An 11,627-nucleotide genomic window follows, 5' to 3' on the forward strand; every position below is an offset into this window, starting at 1 on the left:
ATAAATCCAACCACTCCCCCAAGCTGGACACTAGGGCCATTCTGGTGACCCCTCGCAAGGGGGCACTCCCAGCCATTCACACAAAAGGGGGAATTTTCCTATCCCGCCTGCCACCGGAATCGTAGCGGTTGGGGGGGGGGGGGGGGGGGAGCGGACCATGCAAAGGTTCGTTGACCTCAGATTAGGGTTTTTCCAGTTTCAAACAGAACAAAGAACAGCACAGGAACAGGCCCTTTGGCCCACCAAGTCTGTGCTGATCCCGTTGTCCTATCTAGACCAACCGCCTGTATCCCTCTATTCCTGTTCATGCAGACTCACGTGTCTGCCTCATGTGGCCAGATAATCCCGCGTAAAGTGTTCCCGATGGGAGTCCAGAACTAGAGGTCATAGTTTGAGGATAAGGGGTAAACCTTTTAGGACTGAGGTGAGGAGAAATTTCTTCACCCAGAGGGTGGTGAATGTGTGGAATTCACTCCCACAGAAAGTAGTTGAGGCCAAAACATTCTTGAGACAGAATTAGATGTAGCTCTTGGGGCTAAAGGGATCAAGGGATATGGGGTGGGGAGAAGGGGGATCAGGATATTGAATTTGATGATCAGCCATGATCAAAATGAATGGCGGAGCAGGCTTGAAGGGCTGAATGGCCTCCTCCTGCTTCTAGTTTCAATGTTACACGATGAATCAAGCCCCCACGTCACCTCACACCACTTACAAATCCTAGGTAAAGTCCATTGATAGCTGAAGCAGTGAGTGCGTGAGGGTGGAGCCCCAGACAGGACTAGTCAGAGGCTAAAGTTTACAATAGAGACATTTAGTCATCCGGCCCACTCTGTAACTTGGATGATTGAAGCACCTTGGAGTGGGATAGGCTGCGCTGACTGCGCTGGAGGTGGTACCCCATAGTCACGTGTTGTCGATTGAGTGGAAAACTGGGCAGATAATCTGTACGACCAAGGGGGGGAGTACAGATGTGAGCAGTACCAGAGTTGGTGCAGTGTGTGTAATGAGACCCTGTCGTTCGGTGTTCTAGAATGTTCCCACATAAATATTTAGAACAGGTTATGAAGCACTGTCGGGGAGTCATAGTCATAGGAGTTTTATAGCACAGAATGATGCCCTTCGGCCCATCATGTTTCTGCTGGCCATCAAGCACCTGTCTATTCATAAGATATAGGAGCAGAATTAGGCCATTGGGCCCATCGAGTCTGCTCCGCCATTCAATCATGGCTGATAAGTTTCTCAACCCCATTCTCCCACCTTTTCCCTGTAACCTTTGGTCTCCTTACCAATCAACAACTTATCTATCTCTGTCTTAAAGACACTCCATGACCCGGCCTCCTCTGTGGCAATGAATTCCACAGATTCACCGCCCTCGGGCTGAAGAAATTCCTCCTCATCTCGGTTCTGATGTTGAGCTTTAGTACAAAAATAATACTTGAAAAAAATTCATTCATGGGACATGGGCATCGTAAGCTGGGCCAGCATTTATTGCCCATCCCTAGTTGCCCTTGGAGGGCAGTTGGGAGTCAACCACATTGTTGTGGCTCTGGAGCCACATGTGGGCCAGACCGGGTAAGGATGGCAGATTTCCTTCCTTAAAGGGACATTACAGGTGTTTCCCTAAAGGTTCATGTTAAGGGGATAGGACCTGGTTGGGATTGATGTCAGTGCGGGCTCGATGGGCTGACTGGCCTCCTTCTACGCTGTGGGGATTCTATGGGATAAGAAAGGGAAGGGAGGTTGTCTCCTCGATGTCTGTGCCTCTCTCCTGCTCGATGTGGCTCCGGCCTAGTTGTCCCCCATTTGCCTCACCCACCTACTCCTTCATTGTTGGTCATGCCACTTGTGATAACTGCTCCAACCCAGAGAGCAAGGTGAGGAATTCTGTGGTTCTTCCAGATCTTCAGAAAACTCTGACCAATTTGCGCTTATTAAAAGACCCCGACGTGCAAAGGGCTCCTCTTGAGTCGAATTGTTGTGCAGGAAGAGGAATCAGCTCCTCAAGTCCTACTCCATCATCAATCTTCACTTTCAATTCCCCCTCCCCTCATCGGAGAAACCAAAAACCTCGACCTTTAATCTATTCCCACGATGGAGCATCCACCAGCCGCTGGGGCAGAGAATTCCAAAGAGTCACAACCCCTTTGAGTGAAGAAATTTCTCCTCAGCTCCGTCCTAAGAGAACCGGGGAGTAGCTGCCCCCTGTAGGAATCTTCCTGAATAGCAAGTGCCAGGGAAAAGTGCCCGTTGCAATGTCAATTGACAGGACTTGGTGGCTGCAGAAATAACACGATAGAATATTGTATCCGTACAGCCAAGGTACAAGAGCTGACGTATCTGAAATAACAGACAACTGACGCATAGACAGACAGATGGGGCAATGTAGACCTTCCAAAGCTTGCTTGGTGTAAATGCCTCTCTAAGGGGTATGTTTATTACGAGGGACTAGTTGCAAGGAGGGGGATTTCGCAGCAGGACAGTGCAAGTTGACGTATGGCGTGGTGTAGGTTTCGTTTGAGGACAATCTTTTGTTGAAGTCTTGAGTTGTTAAAATCGTGAGGGGTTTGGCATTGGAGGTTAGGAGTGTGGAGGAGTATGGAAATGGAGGTATCAGCTACTGAGGCAGAAGTATGGCGTGGGCCCTGGCCACGGGGAGGTGGCGCTGTAATGGTATTGTCACTGGACTAATAATCCAGGGTGAAGCTCTGGGGACCCGGGTTCGAATCCCACCACAGCAGATGGTGAAATTTGAATTCGGTAAAAATCAGGAACTAATGATGATCATGAGGCCATTATCAATTGTCAGAAAAACCCATTTGGTTCCCTTTGGGCACTCCCTCGCTACTGCAACATCGCCGTTGTCCTTTGCAAGCATTCAAAAAGAATGCGGCGGCTACAGAGCGACCATTGGGTCAATTCTTCTTCCAGAGGGCGAAAGGGTTTTGGAAACAATGGGCGGAATTTTCCGGCCCAAAACCGACGTTTGACCAGTGTGGGTGTTCAATATTTGCTCTGCGGACCCTAAATCAAAATGTTGTTCCGTTTGTCCGCCAGACACCTTGGGGTGGACTTTTTCCCGTCCCACCCAACATCAATGGACCTTTACATGGTCTGTCCCCCTCTCCCCCTCCCACCCCTACCCCCGGGGTCACTTTTAACATTTAAGAAAAACTTGGACGGGTTCATGGATGAGAGGGGTGTGGAGGGATATGGTCCAAGTGCAGGTCAGTGGGACTAGGCACAAAATGGTTCGGCACAGACAAGAAGGGCCAAAAGGCCTGTTTCTGAGCTGTAATTTTCTATGGTTCTATGGAACGATTCCCGTGGCGGACGGGATGGTAAAATTCCACCCCAAGTGTTTTCCCAAGATGGGAAAATTCCTCCCATTTTGTGGCTGAAGCAATTCAAAGCAACACCAAACAGTGTTCAAAAACCAATGGAAGGCCCAGGCTAAGATTGTGAGTTCTGGTTGGAGTGTAGTGGCAGATTGAGAATGGATGGAATGGGACTTGAAGCATGGCGAATTGGGCAAAATATTATTTTTGGTTGGGGATTATATATCTGAAGTGTTATGTCTGGCTGAGACCTTGTGTGTGTGTATGGGATTAGGCAGGAAGTGGTTTTGGTATGTTGGAAATTCTTATGATTGCTGCCAGGATCATGTACGTGCTTATCGCAGGTTACCTGAGAATGGGTGTGAGAGTTATGATTGGATTGTTAACGAGGTTAGAAATGCCGTGGGAGGCTCAGATCACAGACGTTTGTACCCAAGGGCCAATTATGATTTGATCTATTATTGTCACATTCAAGTTTATTTATTAGTGTCACAAGTAGGCTTACATTAACGCTGCAATGAAGTTACTGTGAAAATCCCCTAGTCGCCACACTGTTAGGGTACATGGTTTTGATTTGATTTATTATTGTCACATGTATTAGTATACAGTGAAAAATATTGTTTCTTGTGCGCTATACAGAGAAAGCATACCATTCATAGTGAAGGAAAGGAGAGAGTGCAGAGTGTAGTGTTACAGTCATAGCTAGGGTGTAGAGAAAGATCAACTTAGTGCGAGGTAGGTCCATTCAAAAGTCTGACAGCAGCAGGGAAGAAGCTGTTCTTGAGTCGGTTGGTATGTGACCTCAGACTTGTGTACCTTTTTCCCGACGGAAGAAGGTGGAAGAGAGAATGTCCGGGGTGCGTGGGGTCCTTGATTATGCTGGCTGCTTTTCCCGAGGCAGCGGGAAGCTTAAACAAAATTCCATAGGGCAGGACAGTAAAATCGGAAGGTAAAAAGGAAGGAATACCTGATGGCTCCAGAAGGGGCTGGGTGTGTGGATTGTTGAGGGCAAACCGATGGAGTTCCACAGCTTGGAGATCCGGGGAAATTACTTAAGAGGACAAGGCAGTGTGGTGGTTCCTGATATTTAGCAGCGAGGCTGGGGTTAATGTTGGTTTTATGCAATGCCCATCTCTATCTGTCTATGCATCTAACTGACGCTGTAACGTTTGACCTGTATGTATGTTCAATACTTGCTCTGCGGAACCTAAATGTTGCTTCATTTGTCCACCAGACAACTTGGGGCGGAATTTTCCCATCCCACCCGTCACATGAATCATCCCACCCGGGGGGGGGGGGCAAACGCGGCCGGAAAATCCCGTTCTCTGACCAGTTACGTTCCTAATGGCAGCCTTCAGGAGCTGGGAGGCATCCACACCCTTCGACTCAATGGGGAACAAAATTTAAAAGACATGAATTGATTGTTCTGGAAGGCCAACCCTCCACGCCTCCTTCCATATCCCAAGGGCGATCCCTGTAGAGAATGATAGAGTAAGAAGTTTAACAACACCAGGTTAAAGTCCAACAGGTTTATTTGGTAGCAAAAGCCACACAAGCTTTCGAGGCTTTCGAGAGCCTCGAAAGCTTGTGTGGCTTTTGCTACCAAATAAACCTGTTGGACTTTAACCTGGTGTTGTTAAACTTCTTACTGTGTTTACCCCAGTCCAACGCCGGCATCTCCACATCGAGAATGATAGATCCAGCACTCCTCCATTGGGTCAGCCGATGCAAGTGAATGATATGTTTGCGATGTCATCAGCTCAGTAATGGCCAACCCTATTGTGATGGCAATTTTTTTGATGTTAGGTATTACAATTTGTACATTTGAAATCCCTGTCGCATCTGTGGCTGCCCTCTGACCGCACTGCAGCCAAGGCAGTCTAAACCTCCGTCGATTTGGGGCGGCACAGTGGTTAGCTCTGCTGCCTCACAGCTCCAGGGATCCGGGTTCGATTCCCGGCTTGGGGGCCACTGTCTGTGTGGAGTTTGCACATTCTCCCCGTGTCTGCATGGGTTTCCACTGGGTGCTCCGGTTTTCTCCCACACTCCAAAGATGTGCGGGGTTAGGTGGATTGGCCATGATAAATTGCCCCCTAGTGTCCAAAGATGTGCGGGGTTAGGTGGATTGGCCATGCTAAATTGCCCCTTGGTGTCCAAAGATGTGCAGGTTAGGTGGATTAGCCATGCTAAATTGCCCCTTAGTGTCCAAAGATGTGCAGGTTAGGTGGATTGGCCATGCTAAATTGCCCCATTGTGTCCAAAGATGTGCGGGGTTAGGTGGATTAGCCATGCTAAATTGCCCCTTAGTGTCCAAAGATGTGCAGGTTAGGTGGATTGGCCATGCTAAATTGCCCCATTGTGTCCCGGGATGCGTAGATAAGAGGGATTAGTGGGGTAAATCTGTGGGATTACGGGAATAGGGCCTGGGTGGGATTGTTGTCGGTGCAGACTCGATGGGCCAAATGGCCTCCTTCTGCACTGTAGGGATTCTATGATTTTAAAAACTCAGTTGGGATTTTTGTTTGTTCCAGAATATTCCATGACTAACGTAGAATTGAAATCGTTTAATGGAATGACAGAGGTTGAGGGCGCGACCTGATTGAAGTCTACAAGATTATGAGGGGCATGGACAGAGTGGATAGTCAGGAGCTTTTTCCCAGGGTGGAAGAGTCAATTACTAGGGGCCACAGGTTTAAGCTGCGAGGGGCAAGGTTTAAAGGAGATGTACAAGGCAAGTTTTTTACACAGAGGGTGGTGGGTGCCTGGAACTCACTGGGAGGTAGTGGGAAGAGATACGATAGTGACTTTTAAGGGGCATCTTGACAAATACAGTAAGGCGTCTCACAACACCAGGTTAAAGTCCATCAGGTTTATTTGGAATCACGAGCTTTCGGGGCGCTGCTCCTTCATCAGGTGAGTGGACAGGTAGATCTCACAAACACGGATATATAGACAGAGACACAATTGCAAGATAATAGTTGGAATGCGAGTCTTTTCAGGTAATCAAGTCTGAAAAGACTCATCAGTGGGACTGGAAGATCCCACAGGTGGGAAGGGCTGGAAAATCGAGCCCAGTGAGTGGAAGAAGGGTGGGACGTACGTAGAATTTGGAAGGGCAGAGTATGTGAGCAGGCGCTTGGGGTTTGGTTACAGAGGACAGGAGGAGAGAAGGCATGGAAGGTTCTGGAAAGCGGGGCAAAGTTTTTGAGGTTGGAGAATTCATGGAGAGGGAGTCGTTTAGAAAGAGAAAAAGGGTCCATTAACACAAAACACTGCGGATGCTGGAAATCAGAAACAAAGGACAGAAAACACCGGGTAAACTCAGCAGGTCCGGCAGCCTCTGCGGAGAGAGAAAGAGGCTCAAAACACTGGGTGGGATTTTCCAGCTCTTCCTGCGAGCAGAATCTTCCAGCCCCGCTGGAGGCGACCCCCCCACCCCCCAATGGTAGGTTCCCCGGTGGCAGGACTGGCGAGCCATACACAACGCTGTACGTACCGACGGGACTGGAAGACCCATTGGCTGCTGGCCAATGGTGAGCCACCACCCCCCCGTTGGAAAACCAGTCGCAGGGGGCTGGAAAATGCCACCCGTTTACTCCGTTTCTCCCTCGGCAGAGGCTGCCAGACCGGCTGAGTTTATCCGACATTTTCTGTTTTTATTTCTAGTCAATCAATCCCAAGGTCAGTAGGTTGAGACAAAACGTAGCTTGGCTGGGTTTGGGTTTAGGAGGGGGGGGAATGTGGATGGGTGGTCGGAGAAGGGGTGCTAGGGTTCCGATGCACAGGAACATTAGAGATTGACCGCAAGATGCAAAAGAAATTGAAGCTGCGAATATTGGGCTCCTTCTCCCGACCCCTTGTGATGGGTTTTCCAGCCATTGGCTACTAGTGGGATTTTCCAGTCCCGCCAATGTCTGCGGTGTTTTTGAATGGCTCGCACTGCTGGAGAACCCATCCCGGGTCGTGGGGTGGGGGGATCGCACTCGGCAGGACTGGAAAACCTCACTGGCAAAAAGGGCCTGAAAATCCCACCCCCAGAGTTCATGTGCTAACTCCTGTCCCAGCAAGAGCTTGGGCTTCATCAGTCGTGCGATTGGACAGGATTTTCCACCCTCTCCCCTGCCCCGTGGGGCATTTTGCAGCGGTGAGAGGGCCGCCATTGGCCCAGTGGTGGGATATTCCGGTCCTGCTACTGTCGGTGGGGTTTCCCGTTGTTCGCACCCTCCATCGCTGGGGAACCTGTGGCGGGGGGGGGCGGGGGGGGAGAGGATTCACTGTTCGCGAGGCTGGAAAATCCCACCAGCGGGAACGGCCAGAGAATCCCGCACTGTTGAGTATAAATGCAGCGAGGTTGAGAAGGCTGAACCTTTATGAAGCTCTGGTTCGGCCCCAACTACCGGGAGACCCTTGACACCTGGCATTAAGTGGGAGTGTCTCAGGAACTGGCATCCTTTCATGTTGGGTGACAGTAGAACAGTGCAAATTGCCTATGGTTTCTTTCTCTACAGGTAGGCTGGATTCTTTCCTTAGCAACAGCCTGGGCCTTCAGTCTGCTCTTAAGCCTTTGTGGACGTCGCTTCAGATAGGCCTCTCCTCAGATTTTTATTTCTTCCCTCCTTTTTGGAGGGGGAGTTCTATCCACTTAACAGTTCCCCACCTGATAACGGGAAACTTTACACAAGTGGAAACTGCGACGGCAGAAATGCAAACTCCTGTCAATCTGCTCTAGCAATGCAACCCAGCCTCAAGGCCCAGGTTATTTTAAGATGTGTCCCCACTTCCTATAAAGTGTGGTGAGAGATGTGGTCTCCAGTAACGTCCTGCCCTGTGCTTATTTTGTACGATTGTGGCGTCCACTTCGCAAGCACACCTTCAGGCCTCGATCTGAGCTGTCCACATACATGCCTGGAAAATGTGCTAGAAAGATGAGAAATGTTGGGTTCAGTCAGAACAATTTTGCGTCCTGGGCATTAACCTCTAGTAAACAGAATAGTGCGTTATAGGGCTTTAGGGGTGGATTTTCCTAGACCTTTCAGTTTTAACACCCCACGTGTACTGCTACGGAGCTTGAATCAGGAATCAGTGATTTGAAATCAGGAATTGGTGATTTGAAATCAGGAATTGGTGATTTGAAATCCAGGATCGGTAATATGAAACCAGAAATCAGCTTATAAAATCAGAAATTGGTCATTGAAATCAGTTATTTAAAATCAGCATGAAATCAGTGATTGACAAATCGGTATGAAATCAGGAATTGATTATTTGGAATCTGTATGAAATCAGTGATTTTAAATCAGTGTGAAATCAGTTATGATATCATTAATTGGTCATTTGAAATCAGTACAAAATCAGTTATTTTGAATCCGAATGAAATCAGGGATTGTTGATTTGAAACCAGGCATTGGTCATTTGAAATCATTGATTTGAAATCAGTATGGAATCAATAATTTGAAGTCAGAAATTAGTTACTTATCAGGATGAAATTGGTGATTTTAAATCAGTAAGTAATCAGGAATCGGTGATTTGACTGAGTAACGAGTCCCCAGTAACTTATCCCGGGATGATGGCCGGTTTGAAAGCTCAGCTTTGAAGATTTTGTGCCCTATATGAAGGGGGTGGTGCAGGGAAACAGATATTGGAGAGGTGGGGGGAGACTTTCCATTGCTGTTCTGTAAATTTAGTTATGTAAATTCTATTCATGGACAGTAGGCGGATACAGAGAGCATACCAGTTCAAGGTTTGGAATGTGTGTGTCGCTCATTCTAAATTTTTAAACCCCCAGTAAAAATCAGTAGCAATAATATCAGAGTTCCATCTTGCGACCAGTTTGGGCAAGGTTTACTGCTACCCTTCATTTCCAATGCTGCTGAGTCTTTCTATTCCCCTTCTGGGCAGTGGCCGTCTCAGCCTCTCTCTGGCTCTCGCTCCTGCGCTCTCATTCCCCCTCTCCTGATCAAACCTACTAACAGCAGAGCAGAAACTGGGGATGATCAAAAGATAGAGGGTGAAGGGGGGGGGGGAGATTCTCCGGCCCCGCCCCCTCAGCGTGTTTCTCGCGGTGCGAGGTGGCGCGCCTTCTGGTCCCAATACTGTCGATGGGAAACCCGCAGCGGAGACCAGATGACCTCACCACCTCCCCCACCCCTCCCCTCCCGGCGTGGACAGCCAGAAAGAGCCCGCCCATAGAAAATAGCAATAAATCAAGGAAAGGTGGAGAGGGAGAAAGAAGAGGCCTCGAGGGTAAACCTTTTTTTTTAATAGACGGTGAGCAACTGCAAAGCAATAGTCTCGAGGCATCCTCCATCATTTGTTAGTTTATTTATCAGTGTCACAAGTAGGCTTGCATTAACACTGCAATGAAGTTACTGTGAAAATCCCCAAGTCGCCACACTCCGGCCCCCATTCGGGTACACTGAGGGAGAATTTAGCACGGCCAATGCATCCTAACCAACACGTCTTTCGGATTGTGGGAGGAAACCCACGCAGACACGGGGAGAACGTGCGAACTCCGCCCAGACAGTGACCCAAGCCAGGAATCGAACCCGTGTCCCTGGCGCTGTGAGGCAGCAGTGCTAACCACACATATACAAATATATTTTTTTTTAAAAAGGCGCACGGTATTTAGGCAGAGAGATTGTGTAGAAAAATGTATTTTAACCATGATACTGACTAACACTCATGCCTTCCTCGCTTTGGGAGTAGGCTTCTATGGCTAGTGTAGGCCCAAGTGGATAACTCGCATGGTAACAAGAACAAGCTGTGGACTCTGGCGATTTGGGGAGAGATGCTTTGAGAACTGATTTTATTATTTATTGTATAAATTATTTCAAGTTTTTTTTTCTTTCCTATATGACTTGTTTGTAGATATTAAAAAGATGTATGTTTTTATATATTATATGACTATGTCTCTTTAAAAAAATTCCACATATTTATTGCCTTGTAAGATTAATGTACCTCAATGCATTTATTTTGTATACTGTATCAATAAAAACATTTTTCCATATACCGTGTGTTCTTTTTCCATGGATGGAGCACTGGACCTTGACAGTAACAAATAGTCATGGCACATTTTGAAAAGACTGAGGCGACCAAGTTGGGTTCCTTCTTAATTCTCAGCTAAGTGATGGCTTGTGATGCTTCCCATGGTCAAATAGGGCCTATTTAATAAGCTACCGGAGTGATGGGTAACCGAGGCTTGGTGAGTGGGCCTCGTGAGTCACCCTCCTTTATCTCAGTGGGCCGCCAGAACAAAATCAAGACCAACTTCCGTGTGCAATGGGCACCGCAGGGACTGGGATGTCTTATGGACCCCATGAATCACATTTTAGTTTAATGTTTTAAGTTTAATTTGTGATTTGTTTAAGGCAGTTTCCCAATAATCACAGGGCTTCTCCAGTGCAGAAGGAGGCCATTGAGCCCGCACCGACAACAATCCCACCCAGGCCCTATGCCCGTAACCCCGTGTATTTACCCTAGCTAGTCCCCCTGACACTAATGGTCAATTTAGCATAGCCAATCAACCTAACCTGCACATCTTTGGAGTCTGGGAGGAAACCGGAGCACCCGGAGGAAACCCACGCAGACATGGGGAGAACGAGCAGACTCCACACAGACAGTGACCCGAGGCCGGAATCGAACCCGTGTCCCTGGCACTGTGAAGCAGCAGTGCTAGCCGCTGGGCCACCGTGCCATCCCGGGGTTACCCTTTTAATTTGTCCCTCAGTTGATTTGATTTAGTTTTTGGTTTTGGTCTCAAAAGAGTTGGGGTAGAATTCTCTGGCCGTTCATACTGGCAGGATTATCCAGTCCCGCTGCAGTGAACGAAGATTTGGCTGAGCGCCAAATTCTCCGTTCTCGCTGGCGGCGAGCCGTAAATGGCCGGAACATTCCGGGCGCAGCAGGACAGTGCGAAGTGCCAGCTCCCACTGAAAAATCCCAGAATTATCACAGTGGAAGAAGGAGGCCATTCAGCCCGTCGTGACTGCAGAGGCTCTCATAGAGTCATAGAGGCTTACAGCATAGAAACAGACCCTTCAGCCCAACTTGTCCATGCCACCCTTTTTTTAAAAACCACTAAACTAATCCCAATTGCCCGCATTTGGCCCATATCCCTCTATACCCATCTTACCCATGTAACTGTCTAAACGCTTTTTACCCGCCTCTACTACTACCTCTGGTAGCTTGTTCCAGACACTCACCACCCTCTGTGAAAAAATTGCCCCTCTGGACCCTTATGTATCTCTCACCTTAAACCTATGCCCTCTAGTTTTAGACTCCCCTACTTTTGGGAAA

Source organism: Mustelus asterias, chromosome 21, assembly GCF_964213995.1.
Source record: "Mustelus asterias chromosome 21, sMusAst1.hap1.1, whole genome shotgun sequence".
NCBI lineage: Eukaryota > Metazoa > Chordata > Chondrichthyes > Carcharhiniformes > Triakidae > Mustelus > Mustelus asterias.